This window comes from Delphinus delphis, chromosome X (genome assembly GCF_949987515.2).
Source record: "Delphinus delphis chromosome X, mDelDel1.2, whole genome shotgun sequence".
Classification (NCBI taxonomy): domain Eukaryota; kingdom Metazoa; phylum Chordata; class Mammalia; order Artiodactyla; family Delphinidae; genus Delphinus; species Delphinus delphis.
In genome coordinates, this window is record NC_082704.1 from 99985694 (window position 1) to 100010749 (window position 25056).

At 34.1% G+C, this 25056-nt stretch overlaps 1 non-coding gene across 1 annotated transcript; it reads right to left on the reverse strand.

The window, feature by feature from the left end:
* Positions 1–24522: 24522 nt before the first annotated feature.
* On the reverse strand, positions 24523–24628 carry LOC132419063 (U6 spliceosomal RNA). The gene has a single exon (XR_009518079.1). It is a non-coding gene; the product is annotated as a U6 spliceosomal RNA (small nuclear RNA).
* Positions 24629–25056: the final 428 nt, after the last annotated feature.

Consider the following 25056-nt stretch of genomic DNA (forward strand, 5'->3'; position numbering starts at 1 on the left):
AAGTATTTCATCTGGTATAATAAGCCTTTGCCTATGCAGTTTTAGGGGAAATGTAAATAATTTCATTGTTTACCTCTCCTGACTGCTCCCAAATTCACATAGATGAATTTGGAAGGAAATGGTAAAAACAAAAGAACAGCTAAAACAGAGAGTGTTCTTTTTCTGAGGATTGCTTAAATTCCAGGATTTCTTTACTTTCTTCAATAATGTTTACAAAAACACCATGCTATCAATGTAAGCATGTTATATCTCCCAACACAACTATGTTCACCTGGCATCCTTCTAAGTCCTTTGCATTAGTTCATCCTCAGGACAGTGCCACTAGGCATATTCCTACATTTGCAAGGGAATTATTCTTAGATCTTTAATATCCCCCAATCAGATAACCTTTCAGTTCTCTAGAGATTAGGGCAATTGACAATCAGATTCTGTTGTCCCAAGTATCTTCACATGAAAGGCATTCAAACAAGCTTCAAAGTGGTTTGCCCAAGAGAAAAGATTTCCTTGCACTTAGGAAGAACACTTACCATACTACCATCTGTGCCTTCCATCAGGTTTTTATGCATACTGCTTTTGGATGTGCATCTTACATTTCTAATTTTATTTGTTTACCATTTTATTGAATGCAGATTTCATCATAAACAGTTAATATTATCCATACTTTAGATAAAGATAAAAGCTTAACGTCTTGACTATTAACAATATAGTCTAGATATTTATTATTTTTAAAAACCTGTCAGATGCACAAACATCCAATATTTGTTGCACAAAGGAAAAAATTCAAATTAATTAAATTAAATTAAAATTCAAAAAATATGTATAATAAAGACATCAAAGGTGGAAAGTTCAGCATCTTTTATGCCATCTGAAGTTCATTTTGTGCTTTATAATTTTAACAAAAAGTTATTTCAATGTAAATGACAGTATAACAGATCTGACTATTTTTTTCTAGGACTTAAAAGTGATTAATGTTTATCTAATAGTCGTTTATCCTATTTTAATGCTTTAAAAAATTTTAAATTCAAAGTTCCTGGTTCAAAGGTTTTCTTTTTTTTTTTTTTTGGTAAACTCTATTTATTTCTTTAATGCATGTTTTTCCCAAATATGTTACTTCAGACCACAGACAGTGACATGTACTCTTTCTGAAACATGGATCATTGGTTCAGCTTTTACGTAAAATTGCTACTCATTGGAAACAAGAGTTTACATATATAAAAACCAGCACTTACTCATTGCTAATATTTTAAACCTGGGGGCATCAATACACATCTCTATTGTATCTTCAGAAAAAAGCTAATTTAAACCTTGATCTTCCAAAGAATCATATTTACAGTCTTTTAAAATTAATCAATTCAATTTTTTAATGTCCATTATAACAGACAGTATAGAAATAAGTTCACACATCCATGGAAACTCAATATTTGGCAGAGTGGCCTCTGTAGATAATTAAAGAAATGATAGGTTATTCAATAAATGATGCTAGAACAACTGAGTATTTATAGGAAGAACTGCAATTGATTCTTTATCTCACACCATAAACAGAACTCAATTCCAGATATATTAAGAATTAGTCATGAAAAGTAGAACTTTTAAATGCTTAGTATACAATGTTGAAAAATTTATTTTTCACCTCAAGGAATAAAATGATTTTTTTGACGGATTTCTTAACCAAGACACACAAACGTGTGTGTGCATGTGTATATACATACCTATCTTTATGTATATAAAGAATGTCAACAGGCACTTTAATAAATTGAAAATATAAACCACAAACTTAACAAAAAGATTTTCAATATACATGATCCACAAAGAATTATTATAGCAAATATGGAAGGACTTCCAGAAATAAAAAAATATATATACATAAACAAAGAAATGGGAAAATAGGCAATGATGGTGAATAAGCAATTCACAGAAAAAGGAAAAGAAAAAAGCCATACACGTAAGAAAATATGATCAATCTCTCTAATAATCAGAGATACACAAATTCAAAGTGTGAGATACTATTTCACACCTGTCAAGATGGCAAAATTTAAAAGTCTGATAATAGCAAGTCTTGGCAAGGATGTGGAACAATAGGAAATCTTATAAACTGTTTGCTGGAATGTAAACTGAGACAACTACTTGGCCGGGGGGGCAGGGGGGGAAACTTGATGTCACCCAATAGAGATAATGCCAATAATTTCAATCCTGGATATATACCTTAATAAAACTTTTAAATTAACTCATAATTTTAAGTAAAATTTTGGTTTATGAACTAGTCTGACAATTTAGGTGAAACTCCAAGAACATATATGTATTTTTTTAATGTTGCAGAAAAATGCATATGTTATGATACTATTTATTAAAAGTATATATATTTTCCCCATTATATTGTTTTAAGCCATGAAAACAAGATAATATCCATATAGGTGTGTATGCATTTGTGTGTCTGTGTGCATACATAACTCTATAGATACATACTGATTAAAGAATTAAGGCATGCATGGGAATAAAATGTGAAAATCACCAACTTCAGGTTAGTGATAGAACTTACAGTGCTTATTTCATGTGAGGCTAGTCTATGGACTCTATACACATCTAATCCTTCAAACTTTACTCCAACTCTATGAATTAAACACTATTATTATTTGCATTTTTTTGGATGAGGAAATTGATGCACAAAGGAGATAACTAAGTTCACAGAAATAGTGGTGTTAGAAGTTGGATTTGAACCCAGGGAGGCTGACTTCCCACTACAATCATAACCACTGGGAGGGGAGGGTAATGCAGAACGGCTGATACTTTGAGATAGAAGAGCACAGGAGCCTTCATCTGTAGTGTAATAATGTTTTATGTCTTAAGCTAGTTGGTGGGTGGGTATATGGTAATATTGGTTTACTTTTATAACATTTGTTTCCATTTTTTTGGAAAAAAAATGTACATGACTCATACTGCTAATAGATATACTATTTTTACAAACAGAACAACCATAACATAAGCACCTAGATTAAGAAAAAATATTACCAGCATCCTGAAAGCTACTCAGGTTCCTTTCCAGTCACCACTCCCCCAGCCCTCAGCACTATTTTCTGACTTTTAAACCCATATATTAAATTTGTCCGCTATTGAACTTTATATAAATGAATTCATGCACTTTCTACTATTTGTGCCTAGATTCTTTAGAAATAAGAAAACAGTATTCATTCATTTAAGAAATATTTTTTGAGAGTTTTATCTCTGCCAGATATTCTTCTACATCCTGAGGCACAGCAGTGAATTAAAATTAAAAAAATACCCTGCCTTTATAGAGCTTACATCTCCATGGGAGAAAGTGATAATAAGCAAACAAATATGCTAAACGTATAGATGTCCAGAGGGTGATAAGTGATAAATAGAAAATAAAGCACGAGGAGGTTTACAGGAAATGTTGTAGTGGGGGTGAAATGAGGTTCATCTACATTGTTCAGTGTTGTACTAATTTTTTCCATTGCTCCATGTTTTCCATTGTCTAGAAATACCATGATTTAATTATCCATTTACTGTTGATAGGCAACTGAGTACTTTCCAATTTGGAGCTACTGTGGATAGCACTGCCATGAATATTTTTGTACATTTCTTTTGGTGACTATATGCACTTCGCTATGTATATAGAGAGGAGTAGAACTGTGAGTCACAGTATAATAATAATTTAACAAATACTTTAACAAATACTATCAACTTTCCAAATTCCTCATGCCAATTTAAACTACCACCAGCAGGATATAAAAGTTCTGGTTGCAAATGGGACCTAATGAAACTTCAAAGCTTTTGCACAGCAAAGGAAACCATAATACAAGACCAAAAGACAACCCTCAGAATGGAAGAAAATATTTGCAAATGAAGCAACTGACAAAGGATTAATCTCCAATATTTACAAGCAGCTCATGCAGCTCAATTACCAAAAAACAAACAACCCAATCCAAAAATGGGCAGAAGACCTAAATAGACATTTCTCCAAAGAAGATATACAGATTGCCAACAAACACATGAAAGAATGCTCAACATCATTAATCATTAGAGAAATGTAAATCAAAACTACAATGAGATATCATCTCACACCAGTCAGAATGGCCATCATCAAAAAATCTACACACAATAAATGCTGGAGAGGGTGTGGAGAAAAGGGAACACTCTTGCACTGTTGGTGGGAATGTAAATTGATACAGCCACTGTGGAGAACAGTATGGATGTTCCTTAAAAAACTACAAATAGAACTACCATATGACCCAGCAATCCCACTACTGGGCATATACCCTGAGAAAACCATAATTCAAACAGAGTCATGTACCAAAATGTTCATTGCAGCTCTATTTACAAGAGCCAGGACATGGAAGCAACCTAAGTGTCCATCATCAGATGAATGAATAAAGAAGATGTAGCACATATATACAATGGAATAGTACTCAGCCATAAAAAGAAATGAAATTGAGCTATTTGTAGTGAGGTGGATGGACCTAGAGTCTGTCATACAGAGTGAAGTAAGTCAGAAAGAGAAACACAAATACCTTATGCTAACACATATATATGGAACCTAAGAAAAAAAAAAAGGTCATGAAGAACCTAGGGGTAAGACGGGAATAAAGACACAGACCTACTAGAGAATGGACTTGAGGATATGGGGAGGGGGAAGGGTAAGCTGTGACAAAGTGAGAGAGTGGCATTGACATACATACACTACCAAATGTAAAATAGATAGCTAGTGGGGAGCAGCTGCACAGCACAGGGAGATCAGCTCAGTGCTTTGTGACCACCTAGAGGGGTGGGATAGGGAGGGTGGGAGGGAGGGAGACGCAAGAGGGAAGAGATATGGGAACATATGTATGTGTATAACTGATTCACTTTGTTATAAAGCAGAAACTAACACACCATTGTAAAGCAATTATATTCCAATAAAGATGTTAAAAAAAAAAAAGTTCTGGTTGCTTCACATCCTCACGAACACTTGTTATTTTTTAAATCTTTTTTCATTTTAGACATAGGGTGAGTATATAGTGCCTTGATACCTTTTTTAATGTCAAAACTATACAATATTTTTCAGTAAAGAAAAAATTGAATAAATCTGCCAAATTATTATATTGTACTACATGTGCTTTTCTTGTGGCTTTTTTATTTTTAGTGAAAAGAAAAGTTATATTTAGATGTATAACAAAGCATTCTGTTATTCTGGTGCCACCAAAAAGAAAAAAAATCTGGGAGCCAATTTTCAAGATTGGATGGAAATAATTCAAATTGTGAAACCTTTCACCAGTTCTGAGAGATAGAAATTGCAAGCTGTTAGCTAGTTTAAGAAGTCATTCACCTGTCAAGGGGAACTCACCCATTCTATCCATTTCTTCATTTATTTACTTTAACAATTTCTAAGATGTTCAGTTATAGGACTGGTCCTCTAATTACCTTCTGGATAACTGCACACTGATACCATACCAGCACAGAAAGCTTATTAGCATAAGGAGGAAAGAGCACTGCCCTGGGAATCTAGGGTCTGTATTCACGGTTTGTCTCTGCCTCTAAGTAAAATTATGCCTTTAAACTTGTAATTTAACCTTTAACTTGTAACATCCTGAGAATGTTCCTCTTTTCCATGGCTCACTCGCTCACAACCCATAGGTCTTGCTTGACTGCAACTCATTTAACGGGCAGGTCTTTGTCTTTGTCTTTTCTTTTTAGATAAAAGCCATTTGTCAACATTTTACAATCTTTCCATACTTTCAGAATGGGTATGTGGGTGTACATTAAAGTTATCATCATTATTATTAGTTGTTTGAGAGACATTTTTAACACCTGTCTGAGTAGAATAACATATCAATAGTTTCTCTTGTTATTTTTAATGTCAAATAATCCTCTTCCAAAGATTCAAGGACATCCAATGCCTGAACAACAGTATTCTATACTGTTAATTATTTGGTTTACAGTAAATCAAAGCAGATGATTCACAACATTATAAATGATACCTTTTTTCACTCTTATTTATACATTTCTTCATCTCCTTAACAATAAAGGTAGCACCTTGATTGCATTCCTCACCAGTCATTAGAATTTGCTATTCTCCCAATCACTTTACTATGTGAGTTTCTGGCTCACACAGTAAAGGTCTCTACTATTTCCAACATATTTAAAAGGTCACCTTCACCTCACTTTGACCCCAGCACTTCTGGCTTTATTGTCTGTTAGTACTTATCAGTATGCAACATTTATATAGTGAAATAATTTTTGTGTTTATTGTTTTGCTTTCAATGGAGTAAAAGCTAGATGAGGGGAGGGTATGCTGTCATTTTAGCTGCTTGTCATATAGGAAAATCTCAAAATATGTCTTAAATGAATAAATATTGTTTTGTAATCTCTGAAATGATTAAAAGACAAAATGATCAATATTCTTCTTTGACTAAAATTCTGAGTCTATGATTGTAACAGATCTAATGATCTCCCCCAGAATCATGACTCTCCCTCCTATAATAAAATGGGTTTTATCCTGAGAAAGAAGAACAAAGCTGGAGGTATCACACTTCCTAATTTCAAACTATATTACAAAGCTATAGTATTCAAAGCAGCATGATGCTGGCATAAAAATAGACACACAGACCAATGGAACAGAAACAAAATCCCAGAAATAAACACATATACAGTCAACTATGTTTGATATAGGAACCAAGAATACTCAATGGGGAAAGGACAGCCTCTTCAATAAATGGTACTGGGAAAATGGCAAAAGAATGAAATTGGACCCCTGTATCAAACCCCTCACAAATATTAACGCAAAATGAATTAAGGGCATAAATGTAAGACCTGAAACCATAAAACTCCTAGAAGAAAACATAGGAAAAAAGCTCCTTGGTATTGGTCTTGACAATGATTTTTTGCATATGACAAGAAAACACAAGTAACAAAAGCAAAAATAAACAAGTGGGACTACATCAAACTAAAAAGCTTCTGCACAGCAAAAGGAACAATCAACAAAATGAAAAGGCAACCTATAGAATGGGAGAAAATATTTACTAATCATATATCTGATAAGGGGCTAACATTCAAAATACATAAAGAACTCATACAACTCAATAACAACAATAACAACAAAAACAATCCAAAACTCCAATCCCCAATGTGTCTGCATTTGGAATGGAACTTTTGGGAGCTAAGTAGATTTAGATGATGTTATAAGGGTGGGGTCCCCATGATGAGATTAGTATCTTTATTAAAAGAGGATGAGACCAGAGTTGGATCTCTGTCTGCCATATGAAGACACAGTGAGAAGGAAGACTTCTGCAAGCCAGGAAGAAGGTTTTCGTCAGACACTGAATCTAATGGCACCTTGATCTTGGACATTCCAGCCTTTAAAACTATGAGAAGTAAATATATTTTGTTTAAGCTACCCAATCTATCATATTTTGTTATACCAGCCCCAAGCTAAGATAGGGCCTATAGGAAACTAACCCTATAGAGTTTAACTGGACAGTGTAAGAATAAAACAAAGGCATATTAAAAATCTGACTAAAACATGAGCAGAGGAACTGAACAGACATTTTTCTAAAGAAGACATACAAATGGCCAACTAGTATTTAAAAAGGTGCTCAACGTCACTAATTATTAGAGGAATGCAAATCAAAACTACAGTTAGATATCACCTCACAGCAGTCAGAATTGCCATCATCCAAAAGTCTACAAATAATAAATGCTAGAGATGGTGTGAAGAAAAGGGAGCCTTCCTACACCGTTGGTGGGAATGTAAATTGGTGCAGCCACTATGGAAACAGTATGGAGGTTCCTTTAAAAATTAAAAATAGAACTACCATATAATCCAACAAACCCTATCTTAAAGAGTATCTGTATCTCATGTTCATTACAGTCTATTTACAATAGCCAAGACATGAAAACAATGCAGGTATCCAATGAAAATGAAAGATGAATGAATAAAGAAAATGTGATATGCACACTCACACACGTGTATGCGCACGTGCACACACACACACACACACACACACACAGAGGAATATTATTCAGCCATTAAATAAAGAAATCCTGCTATTTGAAATACACGGGTGAAACTTGAGGGAATTAGGCTAAGTGAAGTGAGTCAGAGAGAGAAAGATAAATACTGTATGATCTCACTTATATATGGAATCTAAAAATAACTAAAACTATAGAAAGAGTATACTAGTGTTGCCAGGGGCAGAGGGGTGAGAGAAATAGGTGAAGGTGGTCAAAGGGTACAAATTTCCATTTATTAGATGAATAAGTCTTGGGGCTCTAATGAACAGCATGGTGACTAGGTAACAATACCGTACTGTGTATTCGAAAGTTGCTAAAAGAGTAAATCTCGAAACGTCTCACCACAAAAAAAAGGTAACTATGTGAGGTGATGGATGCGTTAACTAACCTTATTGTGTACTGGGATAATCATTTTCAAATGTACACATATATCAAATCGTAACATTGTACGCCTTAAACTTATACAATGTTATGTGTCAATTATATCTCAATAAAGCTGGAAAAATATTTCACATAATTTCTATTATTAAAAATAAGTTACCAGGGGTAGAGAGGTGGGGGAAATGGGGAAACATTGGTCAAAGGCTACAAAGTTGCAGTTATATAGGATGAATAAGTCTAGAAATTTAATGTACACCACGATGACTATAGTTAACAATACTGTATTCATCACTGGAAATTTGCTAAGAGAGTAGATTTCAGGTGTTCTCATCACACACAAAATAAATGCTAACTATATGAGAAGATGATATGTCAGTCACTTCACTGTGTATATGTATATCAAATGATGTTGTAAACTTTAAATACATACAATTTTTATTTTAAAAAAATTAAAAATAAAAATAATGTCCCACAATGGGAGTAACGAAAACTATGGACCTACACCTCTCATTTTTATACTGAATTTTAGACTACTTTGTATTGCTACTTACTAATTGTGTGTGTGGTGTTTCTTCAATATTATAATCTCTCCAAACTTATAATTGGTAGAAAAATCATCTGGAATTTTGAATGATACTCTTCAAGACATAGTGAATATATCCCAGATACAAATTTCACAGCACACTACTCAGGTGGACAAATTTTCTTTTTGTTTCCATAACTGATAGTGATCTCTCTATTGAGTACCTCTTTAACTCAGTAGGACACAACTTAACCTAGTCATTTCTGTAAAATAGTTAATCCAGTATTTTGTTTTTCATTCAGTTCAGGATTTTCTACATTAGGAAAGGATTTACTTTCCATCTCCTTTTCCCTGAGGTGGTATTTAATTATGGGTATGTAATGGATACTCATGTAGATTTATGAATATGTTAGGGGAGGGGTGACCTGGTTCTAGGTTCCCTCACATCCCTCTCATGTATCCTATGGAATATATATTGTTCTGTCTTGCTCTCAGCTGTAATCATTTTCTGCCCTGACATTTACTAAGATAGTTAAGTTTTTTTCCTGAATTCTTAGATTTGTGCTACTTTCTGCTACACCATACCTTTATTTCAACAATGAGACCCTAAGGATCTGTCAGCTAGCTCTCCTGCTTGTTTGCAATCTCTATTTTCCTGGCTTACTTTTGTGCCTTTCCTGGGAGCAGAGAAAAATCTGGATTCTTTCTCTTATCATTCTAAAGACACAAAAAGCTCCATGAACTGTGTCACACCAGATTGATCTGCCTAGTCAAATCTCATATCCTTGCCTACTTTACCTGCTCTGGCAACATGCTGAAGTGTAAAAAATGCTGGAATCTTGAAGATCTCTGGGTCATATGAAAAGAGAAAAACAGATTACATCTACTCAAAAATTTTTAACTTGTTTTGGAGCTCTATTCCTCTTCCACAAACACCAAAATTTGCATGTGCCTGGAGTGAGGCATACTGGAGGATCCCTTTTCAGAAACTCACTCCAGCCTCCACTGTGTGTACTGCTTTTCCGATTCTTCCCCTCTTCCCCAACCAAGGGGTTTCTAGTTAAATTACTGTTGTGACCTCCATTCCATTGGGCAGTAGCAGTTAAAATCTGGTTTAAGCAGTGACCACCAATGGGAAGACAAAGCTAATGTAGGGAGATGAACACAGACACAGACACATCAGTAAATAGTTCAAGATATTACTTTGCCACAGCTAATCCTACTCCAATATTGCTTATAAAACCTATGATGTGATAAGCACATGGTACAAGCTCAGCAAATTTGTGAATTGAAAAATGTACTGGTTCTGCTAATTGCAAGATACAGATACTATGTATGAATTCCTATGTTTATTATTTATTTATTTAGGTGGTTAGTTTTTATTGAGGTATGGTTGATGCACAATACCATATGTTTCAGGTGTACAATATAGTGATTCACAATGTTTAAAGGTTATACTCCATTTAGAGTTATTATAAAACATTGGCTACATTCCCTGTGTTGTACAATATATCTCTGTAGCTTATTTATTTTATACATAGCTTTTTGCCTCTTAATCCCCTACTTGTATCTTTTCCTGCCCCCTTCCCTCTCCCCAGTGGTAACCACTAGTATGTTGCCTATATCTGTGAGTCTGCTTCTTTTTTGCTTCATTCACTAGTTTGCTGTATTTTTCAGACTCCACATATAAGTGATACATACACTATTTGTCTCTGTCTGACATTTCATTTAGCACAATACCCTCCAAGTCCATCCATGTTGTTGCAAATGGCAAAATTTCATTCTTTTTTATGGCTGAGTAGTATTCCATTGTGTGTGTGTGTGCCACGTCTTCTTTATCCATTCTTCTGTTGATGGACACTTAGGTTGCTTCCATATCTTGGCAATTGTAAATAATGCTGCTATGAATGTTGGGGATTCATATATCATCTCAAATTAGTGTTTTCATTCTTTTTTTTTTTTTTTTCAGATATATAGCCAGGATTGGAATTGCTGGATCATATGGTAGTTCTATTTTTAGATTTTTGAGAAACCTCCATACTGTTTTCCACAGGGGCTGTACCACTTTACATTTCCACCAACAGTGTATGACTTTTCTCCACATCTTTGCCAACATTTGTTATTGTGTTCTTTTTGATGATACCCATTCTGACAGGTGTAAGATGACAACTCATTGTGGTTTTAATTTGCATTTTTCTGATTAATGGTGTTGAGCATCTTTTCGTGTGTCTGTTGGCCACCTCTATGTCTTCTTTGGGAAAATGTTTATTTCTTGGCTGTATTCTGTTCCATTGATCTATGTGTCTGTTTTTGTGCCAATACCATACTGTTTTGATCATTGTAGCTTTGTAGTATCGTCTGAAATCAGGGAGGCAGATTCCTCCAGCTCCATTCTTCTTTCTCAAGATTGCTTTGGCTATTTGGGGTCTTTTGTGTTTCCACAGAAATTTTTTTTGACCTAAGTTTATTTTTTTTCATACAACACTCCAAACTTTTTTATTTATTCTGAGTTGCCTTGTCTACTACATAGAGTTTATTTAGTTTTTAAATTAGTTTTTATTGGTGTATAGTTGATTTACAGTGTTGTGTTAGTGTCTGCTGTACAGCAAAATGGATCAGTTATACATATACATATATCCACTCTTTTTAAGATTCTTTTCCCATATAGGTCATTGCAGAGTATTGAGTAGAGTTCCCTACTTATAAGTAGGTTCTTATTAGTTACCTATTTTATATATATTACTGTCTTTATGTCAATCCCAATCTTTTGTTCTAGTTCTACGAAAAATACCCTTGGTGCTTTGATAGAGATTGCATTGAATCAGTAGATTACTTTGGGTCGTATGGTCATTTTAACAATATTAATTTTTCCAATCCATGAACACAGTTTATCTTTCCATCTGTTGGTGTCCTCTTCAACTTCTTTGACCAGTGTCTTCTAGTTTTCCAAGTACAGCTCTAGCTCTTTTACCACCTTAGGTAGGTTTATTCCTAGTTTTCTATTCTTTTTGATGCAGTTGTAAATGGGATTGTTTTCTTAATTTCTCTTTCTGATAGTTCATTGTTAGTGTATAGAAATGCGACATATTTCTGTATATTAATTTTGTGTCCTGCAACTTTACCAAATTCATTGATGAGCTCTAGTAGTTTTTTGGTGGTGTCTTTAGGATTTTCTATGTAGAGTATCATGTCATTTGCAAACAGTGACAGTTTTATCCTTCATTTACAATTTGGATTCCTTTTATTTCTTTTTCTTGTCTAATTTCTGTGGCTAGGACTTGCAATACTATTTTGAATAAAAGTGGTGAGAGTGGGCATCCTTGTTTTGTTCCTGATCTTAGAGGAAATGCTTTCAGCTTTTCACCACTGAATATGATGCTATCTACGGACTTGTCACATATGATCTTTATTATGTTGAGGTATGTTCCCTCTATGCCCACTTTCTGAACAGTTTATCATAAATGGATGCTGAGTTCTGTCAAAAGATTGCTGTGCCCCTACTGAAACGATCATATGGTGTTCATTCTTCAATTTGTTAATGTGGTGTATCACATTGCTTGATTTGTGAATATTGAACTATCCTTGTATCCCTGGGATAAATCTCACTTGATCGTGGTGTATGATCCTTTTAATGTATTGTTTAATTCAGTTTGCTAATATTTTGTTGAGGATTTTTGCATCTATGTTCGTCAGTAATGCTGGCCTATAATTTTCTTTTTTGTCATATCTTTGCCTTGTTTTGGTATCAGGGTGATGCTGACCCTGTAGAATGAGTTCAGAAGTGTCCCTCCCTCTATAATTTCTTGGAATAATTTGAGAAGCATTGGTGTTAATGCTACTGTAAATGTTTGGTAGAATTCACCTGTGAAGCCATCTGGTCCCGGACTTTTGTTTGTTGGGAGTTTTTTTTTTTTCTTTTTAACTCATTCAATTTGATTATTTGTAATTGGTCTGTTTATAATCTGTATTTCTTCTTTGTTCAATATTGGGAGATTGTACATTTCTAGGAATTGGTACATTTCTTCTAGGTTGTCATTTTGTTGGCATATAATTATTCATAATAATCTCTTATGATCCTTTGTATGTAGTTTGTAATTTCTCCTTTTTCATTTCTGATTTTATTGACTTGGGCCCTCTCTTTATTTTTTTCTTGATATGTCAGGCTAAAGGTTTATCAGTTTTGTTTATCTTTTTAAAGAACAAGCTCTTCGTTTCATTGACCTTTTCTATTGTTTTCTTAGTCTCTATTTCATTTATTTCTGCTCTGATCCTTATGATTTCTCTTCTACTAACTCTGGGTTTTGTTTGTTCTTCTTTTTCTAGTTCCTTTAGGTGTAAGGTTAGATCATTTCGTATGTTTATTTTTGCATTAAATTACTATGGATTAAAAGTAAAACAAATAGCTGATGTATACCAGACAAGTGCTCAACACCTTGGGGGATATTAAGATCAATGTAGGCATAAAATCTGCCATCAAAATGTTTATATGCTGATAGAAGGAGACATGTTTGTTCCCAAATAACTGCAACAAAAAGCAGATTGTGTGCTATAATAATAAGACATATTAATAGCTACAATTTATTGAGCTTTACTATCTGCCAAATCCTATGCTTGGTACTTTAAACACCTCAACTTATTCACTGCAGATAACAACACAGTGATGTTGTTATTATTTCAATATATTAAAAAACAGGGAGGTGAAGCCATATGCCCACAGAAGCTGATTTGTATAAGGTCCCAGAGAAAGGCGAGGTTAATACAAGTGGGTGGGTTTCAAGACCTGCCTCATTAATGAAGACACATTTGAACTGGGTCTTCTTGAAAATGCGTGGGAATTTGCAGACATATTTGGAGAATAGCTTAATGACATCAAAATAACAGATTTTTTAGTGAGGAGGTAACATAATTAGGACTGCATTTTGAAGACAGCTCTGACAGAAGTATGAAGAAATGACTGGAGAGTATAAATCATTCTCATCAAGAAAAACAAACCTAGGTGTTATGCGCATCTTGAACGACAATTGACACTTTAATTGAGAATTACATATTTTAATAACTCTCTAAATCCCTGCAATTTAAGCTAGTCTATAAAACTACAGACCAACTATACACCCGGACTCAAAGGTACAGTGAATGCAATGATATCTATATACTCAGTACAAACAAACGAAAAGATAATTAAATGTCTATTACTTTCACACACATAAAAATTTCAAGAATGCTATTATTTGAGAATTACATTGTATCAATTAATTAATAAGTTTGTAAAGACTATTTTTCAATCTTTGAAGAAAATAAACAGCTATAGTCATCTAACAAAGTGATTTACTAAACTCATCTAAGGGGGGCTCTCTGTTGAACTAACAATAAAATTATTTATGGGCTTTGATGGCATCTTCATAGGCATTAATTTTGTCACCTCAACATTACATTACCAATGTGATAATATATAAGGAACTAGAGCAAAATATTAAGAGATTACACATTTTGGGAGTCTAGGATTTTAGCTGAGTAAAAAATCAAATTGAAAAAGGATTATTTTAAGCAATGCCACCTTCAAACGCAGCCAACAGATTTAATAATTAATTACTAATGTGTCAGCAGTTTTGTGTGATTGGTAAGATTATGGGTCTAATTAAATTAAGATTACAGCTTTCATAATTGTATAGGTTAGTTAGCTTCCCACAGATAAACATACCATATTTTCTTATTGCTATTGGTGAGGATTATGTTCAACAAAACACTGATTTAACTGGATATCAATAGGAATTATGCTATAAAGAGTTTCCCTTGTAATGAAGACTAGCAGATTTTGTTTTATTTTATTTTTACTGCAGAATTTCTCTTTACTTTGTAGTATTTCTCAAAATAATATGATCACAGAATCCTTTATTGCCTAAACATTTTACTAGATTATGCTGTAAAACACACTTTGAGTATTCTATTGTATGCCATATAACAAAGTTTCTTGTAATATGTTTTATTTTTACGTTCAGATTTAACTGACCATGATACATAAGGAAAAATGCATGATTACTTCATATGTGCATATCTGGTTTACTACTTTAATCAAATAATATTTATATGGAGGCTAATTGGACACATTTTATAACACAAGGCTATCTGATGCATGGTGATTGCTTAGTTTCACTTTCCACAAAGCCAAATATTTAAGTACAAATAGTTTATTTGGAGGGACAGGGAATATCATCTTAGTTTCAGTTTCTACAAAGTCAAAGATTTAAGTACAAATAGTTTATTTGGAGGGACAGGGAATACCATTAGGAGTGTAGTGATGTAACACAGGGAAGGGAAAATCAGCTAATGGTGTGTTCTTATGCCAGCTACCACAATGGACAGCTAGAGATTATTACTGCAGGAAAACCCTTGAAAACATTAGAAAATATATGCCTCACATTATTCCAACTATAGGATGCTGGAGCTGTGATATTAACACCTCCATACTAGTTAGTCATTTGTTAAGAGCTGCCCTGGCTGGCTGTGAATGGAGAATGGTGAGAGGCATTATTTCCTAGGCACTTCTGGGCAAGGTGGTCTCTGGATATATTACCCAACACATTATTTGTTATCACAACATATTTACGAGTTATGGGAAGAACTTCTCAAATTGTTAGTGCATGTGGAGCAGTGAATAGATTGCAATGAATCGGGCTTCCCTGGTGGTGCAGGGAAATTTGAAATTCATCAAATTCCTTATGGATTTAAAATCTGTAGTACAATCTAATCTCACTGAAAGTTGAAGAGGTAGTAAGGCATGGAGCTATTAATTAACTCACCCAAAGTACCACGGAGTTAGGGGTAGATTTATAATTAAAACTCATGTTTACTTATGTTTAGATGCTACAAGCTCTCATTCTTTTCATTGCTATTTTCAATATAGGTCATTATTTTTAGACTCATTGATTATTTGATTGGCAATTTCAGAACACAACTTAAAAAGCAAAGAAGTCAGTAAAATTACTAGGCCCCAGCTGTTGTTAAAAGGGCCCTTAAAAATACTAATGATTTTTAGCCTATCCAACTCTGTGGCGTCTAAATGTATTTTTTCTAGGATCTGAACTAACTTACAGCAACCTGGCATTAGAAATCAAAATTATCTCACTTCAGAAATTGTTGAGAGAGTTAATACTTTCCCTGTTTTAAGGGTGGGGAAATTAATAATCACTTAATGTACCACAATTTCATGGTGTCAAAACCATGACTAGAATCCAGGTCTCTTGTTTCTCAGAATAAACTATACTAAGAAAAAATTAATACAAATTAGAGGATTCAAGAAGGCTTTCCATTTTTAGAGAGAAGCAGTCACAAGGAAACTTAGAAGAAAAAATGACATGAGTTCTGTTATGAATAATAAACATAGAAATTACACAAGCCTTGGAACATGCTGTCATGACTATTCTAGACTAAAATCTGAGATTAAAACAACATCGTTATATCAAAGATAACATGGTTCATATTTCAAACTTGTAGACACTGAATTATCCCTGCTTGCATTACCATCATGTATACAATAAAATGTATATTTTGCACTCTCTTACACATATAGTTATACTCAAAACAAGAAATAGAAATAGAAAGGCAATTCTGTAAACACAATAAAACAACAAAAGCAACAAAGAAAACAAAGCAGTTATATAAGCAGTGATTGATGTCCCCCTGAGAAAAAGGGCCAACGTGAGTACCATAATGCTGGAGCTCAGGCTAATAACATGGCTTGGAGGTAATCACAATCCAGGATGCACACGAGGAGGCCCAAGAAAAAATTCTCACTGGAAAGTGAGGGCCTAAGTCTGAAACACCAATTATCTAAATAAGGCCAATGCCATGGGGAGAAACCCCCTATCAGAAGATGACACTTATACTGTAGCACTAGGAACATTAGAGTAATCTGTACAGGCCTAAAAATAAATGCCTTTAATACTCTCAAAAAAAAAAAAGTCATCATGTCCATTATGTTAGTTAGAAATTATAAAACAAAAAGAGCCATGAAATAATAAATAGAAGAAAAACCAAATTGTCATTTTTAAAAGAAATAATGTTGAAATAAAGTAAAAATCTTAGCATAGGCTTTTAGCTAAATGAACACAAGATGAAGGATGACCACAACTGAAGAACAGATGAGTAGGCTAAAAGGTCAGGTGTAGCAATTATCTACAACAGATTTAAAAACATATATAAGAAAAGGAAAATTGTGAAAGAAAATGTTGGAGACATACATAGAGTCAGAAGTCCCAACATTTCTCTGTTGATTTCTGAATGAGAGGGTGGGACAATGTTGGGTTAAAAATATTTGAAGAAATCATGAATGAAAATGTCCCAGAATTGAAAGTGTACTTGGACCTTGATACTGAAAGAACTCATACTATGTAAAGCAGGACAAATGAAAAAATGAAATTCACCTAGAAACCTGTAGTTTAAATTCAGATCAAAGATAAGGAGAAATTCCTAGAGCTAAACAGTGGGTAGAGATTCTCAAATTCCTCTACAGAATTCCCTTAAAATTCTCAACAAATGTATCCATACTTCAACAACGCCCAACAAAGAAACTGGGCTTTCCATACAGATGATAGCTGTTGCTGGTGCTCTTACTTTTTTCTTTTTCTTTGAGAGTAGAAAATAATGTTTAAACACAATAATCACATTTGATTTCTTTTGAATTATTACATTAAAATTACGTAGCAATCAGGGCTTCCCTGGCGGCGCAGTGGTTGAGAGTCCGCCTGCCGATGCAGGGGACACGGGTTCCTGCCCTGGTCCGGGAGGATCCCACACGCCGCAGAGCGGCTGGGCCCATGAGCCGTGGCCACTGAACCTGTGCATCCGGAGCCTGTACTCCGCAACGGGAGAGGCCACAACAGTGAGAGGCTCGCATACCGCAAAAAAAAAAAAAAAAAAAAAAAAAATTACGTAGCAATCAAAGGATGATTTACTATTTGGGAACTTTTGTCATAGATTTGGAGATCACTGCTGCAGAAGATCAGCAATAATTTGTTTTAATGAATGAGGAGCAATGTCTAAATATATTCTGAATTCTTAGAGTCTTGCTGCTCAGTTATATTAAATTGTATGAGTTATTGATGGGAGAAAAATCTCGTAAGTAAATAGAAAAACGAGGATAACGTTCCCATCAATACTCTGATACTGTTTTACTCCTTGCTGTAAAATACATTCTTCCACATGGTAAAATGCTCCACATTTATATTTTATGGAACATCTATCTACCTATTATCTTTGAATACATATAAAGATACATATATATCTGTATATTTGAGTATATAAAAACATCTCCATAGTTACTATTTTACATAATTATTTCATATATTTTAAATGACTTAAGGTTTTAAACAATTGATATTGACATTGAATTTCAAAATTCTTGAGATTTTAGAGCCAACTTAATGGAATATCCAAGCAGAATTCAATAGGATGATCTATTTATAAATATTATTTTAAATAAACATATACATATTTGTTGTTTAAATCAACTATACATACTTGTTTTACATAGAATTATGTCTTTTGGAATTTATGTAATTCAGCTTTCAAGTGTAGCTAACATGAATTTTCTTTACCTAAAATTATATCTTCTTTGTAAGATATTGCTTCCCTTCACCATATATTTGACCACTTAAAATGGAGTTAAGAGGAAAAGATATGCATCAATGTCTAAGCCAAGTACACAAAATAAAACACCTCCTACGTCTAGAAAGCTTAAAGGCTGACAAGATCTGTTGAAGAAATATGGATAGGGATTAAATTGTTTTACTCTTTTTCCTCTATATCAGAACATCCAGACAATTTATTTACTATGACAATTTCTTCTATTTTATTTTTTAATGAATTTATTTTACTTATCTATTTTTGGCTGTGTTGGGTCTCCATTGCAGTGTGCGGGCTTCTCACTGCCGTGGCTTCTCTTGTGGAGCACAGGCTCTAGGTGCGCGGGCTCTAGAGCATGGGCTTCAGTAGTTGTGGCGTGTGGGCTTAGCTGCTCCAAGGCATGTAGGATCGTCCCGGACCAGGGCTCGAACCCATGTCCCCTGCATTGGCAGGTGGATTCTTAACCACTGCGCCACCAGGGAAGCCCCAAATTTCTTCTGTTTTTACACTCGAAAGATTGATATTAGGTTAAGGTAAAAAACAAATTACCCAACAACAACAAAAAAAACCCTGTGCAAACAAAATTTAAACAAAAAACAAAAAAAAGAATTGCAAATCTCTTTCTCAGAAATGTGGGAGGGGAAGAGAGATATTATGTACCACAGTTAGAAATATACAAGTGTAAAGAGCCATGTGCTGCTAAAGGGCAGTACCATCCTTTATTGATATTATTACACTTGATATCTACAACAGAATATGTGTCACACTATAGGCAGGCACACTATAAAATTTTGCTGCATAATTGAGTAAGCTGCCTATATAAACCAAGCCTTAAAGGAAAGTTCACAGATACTAAAGTAATACAATTGCTAGTATTAGTCTGAATAAGATTTTATACACCTGGTTATTTTATAATGGTCTGCTCTAGAGAATTGGAATAAAAGAAAGACATGAGGAACATTCTACAAAATTATTGACCTGCCCATTTCAAAAAATATGAAGGTCATGAAAGAGAAAGATAGGAACTCTTCCCAAATAAAGGAGACTTAAGAGACATAACACCTAAATGCATGTTATTTGGATGCTGAACCAGGAAAAAAACGATTTTTTAAACTGTTTTGCTGTAATGAATATGAGGTCAACTGATGAAATTTGAAAAGGTCCGTAAATTAGATAATAGTAGTGTATCAATGTTAATTTTCTGATTTAAATAATGTACTATGATTGTATAAGAAAATGTCTTTTTTTAAAGGAAATTGCGAAATATTTAGAAATACATAGGCATCATGTCTGCAACATGAGCGGGAGAGGATGTGGCAGTATATTAACATTTGAGGAATCTAGGTGAAGAGCATACAAGAATTCTTTGTACTATTCTTGTAGCATTTCTGTAACTCTGAAATTACTTTTTTCAAGTTAACTGAAAGAATTATCTTTTTTAGTCAATTTATTCACAGGTTTTACAGATAGCATATATTTGACAAAGAATCAAGTATTAAGATATTTAGTTATGTTAAAGGATTGATTCGGAATTTCAGTGGGTAAAGAGGAAAGATACACAAAAGTAACAACTGATCATATTTACATATGTAATGCCAAAAAGATAATAACTAACCAGAAAGCAAGTGTAGTTTTGGGGTACATATTTCTCACTTTCCTAGCTGTGGTAACAGGAAAAATTTTATATCGGTTTTAGGGCAAGAAACATCCTACCATTTTCAAAGAATAAGTGTCCTGGTGGGATGAATTAAGGTACAGATTAAAAATACAGTTCCAAAATGACAATAATTTATAGGTAAGTTTAATAATTTGGAGAGATAGGAAACAACAGAGAATTTTTGGAAGATTTTCAATAGCAACTGTCTGCTGTAGAACAAATCTGCAGTTGCTGCTTTCCCCTTAGTGCTGTGGTATTGTTTTCATTGGGGCTTCAAGGGGAATCAGTGGCTGCTTGCCAGTTTCTGTGTTCGCATCCAGCTGTTCAGAGTTAAAGGACGTAAGTAGTTGTAAAGGCTGAGGTTTGGGCAGTCATGCAGTTTGCCTCTGTGACACAAGTAAGCATCTTACTAGACTATTTACAAATTTATATAAAATGGCAATCATTAGTACTGAGAGATAGTGAAGAGAGACAATGTTCTTGCTTAACCAGATAAATGAACAATACACCAAATACTCAAGAGGCGTTACCTGGTGCATCTCTTTTCTGTTCCCATGTTTTCTTGTCACTACAACTCCCTGAATGCTCAAGACTCAGAATTTGACAAAGTAGAAAAACATTAGGAAAATTTACTGAAAGTTTTAAAAAAAAAACATAAACAGCTTTGCATGGTACACGTACAGAGCTTTTACATAACCCCTATAGATTAACTGACTTCCCACCTTTTAAAAGCAATAGGCAATAGAGTTTTTTCAGCTTTATTGAGGCATACTTAATATACAAAAAATGCACATGTTTAATGTACACATTTTTTGTGTTTGGATCTATGAATATATGTCTGATACCATCACCACAGTCAAGGTAATAAATATTTCCAGCACCTCCAAAAGATTTCTTGTGTCCCCTTGCTGTTTTTTCCTTTGCAGCAAGGGCACTTAACATGAGATCTTTCCTCTTAACAAGATTATAGTGCACAATGCCGTATCGTCAACTATAGGCACTATATTTTACAGCAGATCTCTAAAACGTACTCATCTAACATAACTGTAACTTTATACCTATTGAACAATAACTCTCCATTTCTCCCTTCCCCATCCTCTGGCAACTACCATTCTATTCTGTACTTCTATGAGTTTGACTATTTTAGATACCTCATATAAGTAGGATCAAGCAGTATTTATCCTTGTATGACTGACTTATTTCACTCAGCACCATGTCTTCCAAGTCCATTCAATTTGCTGCAAATGGTAGGATTTCCTTTTTTTTTAAGGCAGAATAATATTCCATTGTATATATACCACATTTTCTTTATCTGTTCATTTGTTGATGGACATCTGGGTTTCTTGCATGTTTTGGCTATTGTGAATAATGCTGCAATGAACACTGAAGTGCAGATATCTCTTCAAGATCCTGATTTCAACTCGTCTAGATAGATACCCAGGAGTGGTATTAATGATCATATGGTAGTCCTGTTTTTAATTTATCAAGAAAACTTTACACTGTTTTTTTTTTTTTTTTTGCGTTATGCGGGCCTCTCACTGCTGTGGCCTCTCCCGTTGCGGAGCACAGGCTCCAGACGCACAGGCTCAGCGGCGGCTCACGGGCCCAGCTGCTCCGCGGCATGTGGGATCCTCCCGGACCGGGGCACGAACCCGTGTTCCCTGCATCGGCAGGCGGACTCTCAACCACTGCGCCACCAGGGAAGCCCTACACTGTTTTTGATAGTGGCTGAACCATTTTATATTCCTACCAACAGAATACAGGGCTCCACTCTCTTCATATCCTTGCTAACGCGTACTATCTTTTGGGGATTTTTTGTGTTTGTTTTGCTAACAGCCATCTGTAGCAGGTGTGAGGTGATATCTCTTGAGGTTTTTATGTGCATTTCTGTGATGATTAGTGATGCTGTGAATTTGAATACCTTTCCATATACCCGTTGGCCATTTGTAAGTCTTCTTTGGAGAAATGTCTATACAAGTCCTTTGTCTTTTTTTTTTGCTATTGCATTGTAGGAATTCCTTGTATATTTTGGAAATTAATCCCTTGTCAGACATATGGTTTTCAAATATGTTCTCCCATTTCATAGTTTGCCTTTTAACTCTGATATTTCCCTTTAGTTTGATGTCACCCCACTTGTCTATTTTTGAAATATATGAAATAGAGATTAGAAAAACATTCTGTAACATCCTGTGGAAAAGCATCTTGTGGAAAAACCCAAACGAACCTTTTGGCCAACACAGCACAAACGATAAGAGACTGCTGTGCAAATTATATGCTAACAAATTGGATAACCTAGAAAAATGGACAAATTCCTAGAAACATAAAACCTATCAAGACTGAATCATGAAGAAATAGAAAACCTGAACAGACTAATAATGAGTAAGGAGATGGAAGCAGTAACCGAAAACCTCCAACTAAGAAAAGCCCAGGACCAGATGGTTTGACTGGTGGATTCCACCAAACATTTAAAGAATAATTAATGCCAATCCTTCTGAAAATCTTCAAAAACTGAAGAGCAGGCAACAAGTCCCAACTCATTTTATGAGTCCAGAATTACTCAGATACCAAAGCCAGACAAGGATACTACAGCAAAGGTCTTATACATGTGCTTATGAAAATGCTAGCTATGGAAATCACTTGATCACTCCAGCTATATTATCAATTCCCATTACATGGGAAACCACATGAATTTGATTTTCTGACATCTCTGCTGAAAATGCTGTCATTCACAATTCTGATATCTATGCTAAGGACTACATCTCTAGATGCATCTTACAGTAGGAACATTGAATTGTCACAGAAGCATTGTTCCACGCATAATTAGGAAGAAATTCACTTCCCTCCCAACGTGTATCACATGTTATAACATGGGTACCAAAGAAATGAGGCTTATACCCTAAAATCTCATAGGCCCTCATAAATACTGCTACTTTATTTTCTCTGTATCCTGTATTATCACAAATTATAGCAACAGTAAAAATGGCGATGCTAAAACAAAACAATAACTTTATTTTATGGAAAAGTGGGAGGCATATTGTAAAAAATTCAAATAATAGTTTTAAAATTATAAAATACAAGGAAGAAATAGATAATTCTAAGTCTTTCCAAAGGTGTTGGGTAATAGCTGGTGAATATCTTTCAAACATTTATTTATTCTTATATACACACAGAAGAACTGAGACAGACACATTTCTAAGTAGAAAAATAGATAATTTTGCAAGAAAGATGTACCCTATGTACTACATAAAAATAACATGAGCCTTCCTTGAATTTAATAGAAGAAAGGAAATGACATGAACATAAACCTGAAAAAATAAATGAACTTCAGATAAATACTTCATTACAGTTTGGGATATTTCTTCAACTAAGGTTAAGAAAAATGGTTATCAGTAAGATTAACTCTGGCTTTTAAAGATGTAGGTTTTTAACCTATAGATGTTTAATAATGACAGTACTTGTATTTCATTTTTACTTTGTATTTAAGATACATTTACATTTCTAACTGCAATTTTAGTTTCTTGAGTTCTAACTTAAAATGGAATCAATTTACACCACCAAGCATTTTATCCCAAATTTCCCATTTTTTAATCATTTCTAGATCAACTAGGTTTCATTATAATTAGACCCAAATGTTGCTTTTTGCCTTTATTTTTGAATGGCAATTTGGGTGAATAAATTATTTTAGAACATATTTTATTTCTTTCAGAACATTGAGGATATTTGTACATTTCTATTCTAGTTTCAGTGTAACTATGGAGATTCCTATGGTCCACTTTATTATTCCCTCAGTGGCTTTGCTTTTTATACCCAGATTGCAGTAGAATGCTTTCTTTATCCTTAAAATTCAATAACTTAACAGGATGTGCCTTGATGTCAATCGTTTTGAATGAGTTTCACTGATAAACAATCTGCTCTTTTAATCTGTAGATTCAATTCTCCCTTCATTTCAGTTAAATTTCGCAGTATTATACCTCTGTGTGCCTTTTATGTTTTATTTATAGATATCTTTTCTTTAGGGATGCCAATTATCCATAATACTGGTTCATTTTTGATTGGTGTCCAAATATTCTCTCTGATTAGTTTATTCTATCTCTGTCTGCCTGTCTCTATCTCTGTCTCTCTCTCCATTCCCTGAGGATACAAAAAGGCTTTTCCTATTGATGGAAATGACTTTTATCCAGGTTTACTGTCTCCAGTTTTTCTCATTTATTTATTAAATTTGTAGTCATGTTATTTTGGTTTTCAATTTGTCTCATTGGCCCTCCAGTCTCCATATTTTATTTTACTCTCAAGATTTAGCATCTCGTCTTTGAGCTTTTGTTCAATTAATTTCATTTAAAATATGAAAGCTTTCACAAATTTACATGTCATCTTTTCACATGGGCTATGCTAACTGTTTACTGTATCATTCCAATTGTAGAATATATATTACATCTAATTAAACAAGTAATAATAACAAAATAAGTTTAGATTTATCAAGTGTGCGTCAGGCATTGAGCGAAGTGATTTACATGCATTAATTTATTTAATTCTCACAGTAACTCTACTTAGAAGGTATTATTATTTTTCTCCATTCTACAGATGAGGAAACTGGAACTAAGAGAGTTAAATAATTTGCCCAAGGATATATAACTAGCAAAAGACAGAACTAGAAACAGGTTTATCATAATGTTATGCATATTTACTGACTACCATTCTTCTGCTTCATTAATGGCCCATCAGGCCCAGATATGTAAGAACTTCACTATTAGGCATAACAGATTCTCTCTGTAATATCAATATACTTATTGAATATAGAGGGACTAAGGAACTTAACCCCAAGATTAAAAGAGGGGCAAACTCAGGAAAATAATAATGAGGCTAAGAGGAA